Below are 4,572 nucleotides of genomic sequence, written 5' to 3' on the forward strand. Positions count from 1 at the left end.
AAAAAGGGATTCTTAAGACGCACATAATCACACTATTGTACCAAAAATGTTCGAGATAAACTGCTAAAACACACACTTTCTTGTTCGTTTTAAGATACTAAATTTTAGCATAATGTAAAAGAAGACCCGCTCTTTCAGAAAATATGAAAAAGTCAAGTTCGGCTAAAATGACCCATTCCATTTATTTTTAGTCCTCATGCAAAATCAGTGTGTACGACTTTGTGTTCGTTTTGAGGTGCACGGTCACATATGTAATTATATACTATAAGGAATCCCGAACGTAATTTCTTATTGTATATCCCAATTTCGGTGATCCATCAATGGGGGCAGGTCTCATTGAGTCATACTGATTATCGGGGGCTTTTAACTGCCTTTCATGCAATAGTAAAGTATTATCAAGTACATTGTATTCATATACCTGTTAATGGGCTTTATTGGACTATTTAATATGAATAAGAGGTCCCTACGAGTAATTTTTACCTGTGAACAATAGGCTGCCGGAAGATCTCTTCGTTTTCAGTTGCAGGTTGCCAGCCACGCAGGATCCTGCTGGTGAGGGATTCCTTGATTCACTGGGTAGCCGTCCATGCAAGGTGTTCCGGGGAGCTAGACTTGGGGCTATCAGCGTCCGTCACCTGGAGAGGCCGCAGGGGGCTCCGCTTGGGTCAGCTCGTCGATCACGTCCGGCAAGTCCTCTCCCCTCTCCCAGAGTTGTGCCTGTCCCACATTCTAGTGCACGTGGGGACAAAATGATGTGGGTCGAGGCAGGAAGCGTGAATTGATGTTGCTCCTGAATTCGACGCTTAGTGGGCTGCATGATTTCCTTCCCAATGCACGACTCATCTGGTCCAACATTTTACCTCGCAGGGAATATTACCCGTATAGCGATGACGACCAGCCAAGGATTGACCGTACACGCCTCGCATTGAACAAGTGTGCCAGGTCCATATGCCGCAGAATGGGAGGCTATTTCGTGGAGCACCCGGAAATCAGGCATGAGCACGCAGCGCTCTTTCGCAGGGACGGAATTCACTTATCTCCAGACGGTAATGAACTATTCCTGCGCAGTCTTTCTTCGGGTTTGGCAAATATTGTCTAGATTTTGTATGGGGGTGATAGTATGGCTATTATAGTTTGTATGTTAATATTGACAGTGTTTATTTCATGGTATCCTATAGTTCTAGACACGCGTGCAGGTGCATTTGGATCTCATTTGTCAGGTCCCATGATCCCCCCCCCCCCGCAAAGTATGTGTTTTGATAAAGAATGGTACATACACGGGTGAGAGCCTTGTTATTAGAGTTTCCCAGAGACATGAAGTTTGACTCCACCTTGTTATTGTGTTAGCCCTTTCTTAATAGTAAGTGTTATTGTGTTAGCTCTTAGCTCTTAATAGTAAGAACTGTTATTGTGTTAGCTCACTCTTAATAGTGTTGTAGTTGTATTTATTGCTCATCAGCATGATTGATTGGTTAAGCTTCATTATTGCCAGGTCATGTATGTGATTGTTATTCAGGAACATGTTATGCAACATAGGTGGTCAAGCTCCGCTATGGCAAGGTAACTGATTGTGATTGTTATTCAGTTCACATATATCTTACATAGCTATTGAAGCTCCATTATTGCCATTGCAAGTGATTGACGATTTTTATTTTTTCCAATTTACATTTGATATTATGTAATATGATTAAGCTTCATTCTTCATTTGCCAAGTAATCAATGATAATGATAATGATGCAATTCACATGTGATCCTAAATGCTTTGTTAGGCTTCATTATTGCCAAGTAATTAACGCTGATTGGCATTATTCAATTCACAGATGATGCAAGGTACTTAGTTTTTTTAAATTCCATTGCTGCCAAGTATTTGATTGTCAGTCAATTCGCATAAACTCATAGCTACGGGGTACTGCAAAGATGGTTAAGCTTCATTCTTGCCAAGGAATTGACTGTTGGATGGCATTATTCAGTTTACACATGGTATACATATACATTGTAGCTTACCATCTGGAATTGTATAAAAGGTTATAAAGGAAATAACGTATATCGAGTATGTTGACATGTCATATTTCATTTGATGTTTAATATGTAGACGTAAGCAGCACATTGCAATTGCTTCGATGATGGTAGAAAACTTAATGAGTTCACCCTTTTTTAGTGAACAAGAAATTTGCTATTCATTTAGTTTGTTTTGACAGGTTGCCATTACATAATAGCCATATTGTTTTGATTGGTCGTCAACTGGTTATTTGGGTGCCTTTGTGATTTTGCCAAGTAATTGATCGTCGTAATTATTCAGATCACATACCATAGATAGCTAGGCAACAGAAAGGGAAAAAGGTGTTACCAGATATCCAGTATATTAGTATGTAATAAGTCGTTAATATATTATATATAATTAAGCCCATGCTCAGTGGCGGCGGGCTATGCCCGTGTGGCGGAAAATTGTCATTTTTTCGCCCCTTCGCATTATTTGCATTTGTGGCACACCACAGTAGATTGCCTCATGGGAAGGTTGACTTTTGGAAACATGATTTGATTATTCTAATTGGCCATTGTTTCTTTACAGCACCAAGTGGTTTACCAGGCAGTTAAGTCCTGATGGCGGATAACCTGTACTCGCTGGTCGTATTTCTGTTCGCTTGTGTTTATTAAAGGCAGGGAACATTAGTGCATTTTTAAGGCCAGGGGGGGGGGGTTCGAACGCGTTATAACCTGTACTCACTGGTCGTGATGTTGTTCGCCTGTTTTTCATGCAGGGAACTCTATTGCATTTAATGGCCAGGGGGGGGGGGGTTATATGTATATTCGATATAGCCTGTACTCGCTGGTCTAAGTAATACTGTTCGCCTGTTCAATGCAGGGACTCTATTACTCAATGGCCGGGGGGGGGGGGGGCGGAAGTACTCGACTGTTGGATGCAGTGAGTATCATGGTACGCACATGATGGTAATTCCATGTTGCGCATATGTATAGGTGCTGAAAGTTACAGGAAATAATTTTAAGAATGAAAAGATGATTTGGAAAAAATTTACCCGGGTCCTTCCCTGAGGGTAATCGTGGTAGTTTATATTCCGTACTTAAAATGAGTTAAGACAGTCATGCCAAGGATATGAGTATAACCTGGTTGTACCATGTGAAGTTTAAGTTGAAAATTGCTGATATTGTGAAGTTGATGTGCACAAAGATATCCACCATTAAATCGTAGGTAAACGCACGAACATTGTTCTGTGTCATTTGTCACTGGAAACGAAAGCTGTCTTTAAATCTTTTTAAAACTAAATGTATGTCATTTGGTAAAACTTTAATAGCCTTCCCAATAATATAAAAATAGATGATATAGTTATAGATGAAGTTTCATCAGTGAAGTTTTTAGGTTTGGTTATTAGTAATAAACTCTCTCGGAAGTCATATATTGATAGTATTGTCACACAATATCTCGAAGTATTGGTGTTATTAATAGAGTTAAATATCATTTTTCCACTCCCACTCTTTAAATGTTATATTCAGGTTTGATTTTACCTTATCTTAATTATGGTATCATAGATTGGGGGAACACTCATCCAACTTATCTCGACAGACTGTCCCGTCTCCAGAAAAAAGAAAAAAACAATCTGCCACGTGTTTTGGAGAGCCCACACCGATGTTTTAGTTTCTAAAAACAACATTTTAAAGATAAGCGACATTTATTATTATTATCTTGGCCAATTTATGTACAAACTCAGTAATAATTTGTTGCCGTCTGTTTTCACCAGCATGTTTGCGAGAAACCGCTCTTTCCATAAACATCCGACTCGTCACTCTGATGAATTCCATCTGCATTTAACTAGGACTATTCTTACACAATCTATATTTACATTTGCTGGACAAAAATATTGGAATAACCTCTGTTACAGCTTAAAGGCGTCCCCTAGTTTAAGTTCTTTTAAGAAAAATCTGAAGAAAAAACCTGAACAGTTACAAGAATTTATCTAAATCTCATCATGAAAATTAATATTCTGTACATTAACATCATGAAATCGTAAAATTGTGTTGATCCTTTAATGGTTACAAAGAATTGGAAAATCCAACTTTATTATTCTGTTAAAATCACGGCTGAGCGGCTCCATCAATCCACTACCTCTCGTCTTGTTGTAGACTTCTTCTATTTTTTTTTTGGTCTTTTATATTCACTCCACATATCAAGTTTCTCTCTCTCCCAAACACACACACACACACACACACACTCTCTCTCTCTCTTTCCCCTCTCTTCCGGCATGGCAGCGACTTAGTGTAGGGATTGTTTCGGGTTAGTTAGGTTAGTTATAGATCTTAATGTCTTAGTTTCGCTTTTTATTCCATTTTTTTTTTTAAATTAGTCAATCAGTCGTATAATCTGTTGTATTACGTGTGGGGGAATTATGCACCCTACAAGCACTGTTTTCAGCAGTCCTCCACATTTCTAGCATTTCCGTATAGGCCCTACTTACAATATTGAAACAGGTGAAACAGGTCCGACATACATCTAACAAACTCCACAATTCATTGCACTCACACAAAGACACGCACCCCAAACACAAACAACCAGGTGTC

The 4,572-nt window shown here is 39.1% G+C and overlaps 1 pseudogene; it reads left to right on the plus strand.

Moving 5' to 3' along the window:
• Positions 1-489: 489 nt before the first annotated feature.
• On the plus strand, positions 490-1,194 carry LOC140231260 (uncharacterized; annotated as a pseudogene).
• Positions 1,195-4,572: the final 3,378 nt, after the last annotated feature.

Source organism: Diadema setosum, chromosome 7 (genome assembly GCF_964275005.1).
Source record: "Diadema setosum chromosome 7, eeDiaSeto1, whole genome shotgun sequence".
In the NCBI taxonomy this organism is placed as follows: domain Eukaryota; kingdom Metazoa; phylum Echinodermata; class Echinoidea; order Diadematoida; family Diadematidae; genus Diadema; species Diadema setosum.